The sequence below is a fragment of the Penaeus monodon genome, chromosome 25, assembly GCF_015228065.2.
Source record: "Penaeus monodon isolate SGIC_2016 chromosome 25, NSTDA_Pmon_1, whole genome shotgun sequence".
Classification (NCBI taxonomy): domain Eukaryota; kingdom Metazoa; phylum Arthropoda; class Malacostraca; order Decapoda; family Penaeidae; genus Penaeus; species Penaeus monodon.
Genome location: NC_051410.1, coordinates 11,222,901 through 11,223,163, shown reverse-complemented (window position 1 = coordinate 11,223,163; position 263 = coordinate 11,222,901).

Below are 263 nucleotides of genomic sequence, written 5' to 3'. Positions count from 1 at the left end.
CTGACCTGACCTGAGAGAGCGATATCAAGGTGGCATTCGTCGCCGTGAAGAATGTGCTGAATAGAGCCACCAGCGTAGAAAACTAGCGGGTTCGTAGCGGGTGGTTGATTGCGAGCGACTCCATCACGATCTTTCTTAATTTATGCATGGCTTACAAAATCCCCCCTCTTCTGCTATCTTATTTTTCCCGCGTGTTTATTTTTTAATCATTATTTACTTCTTTTTGGCTTATTTTTTCGTTAAGGGATCATATTCGATGGATT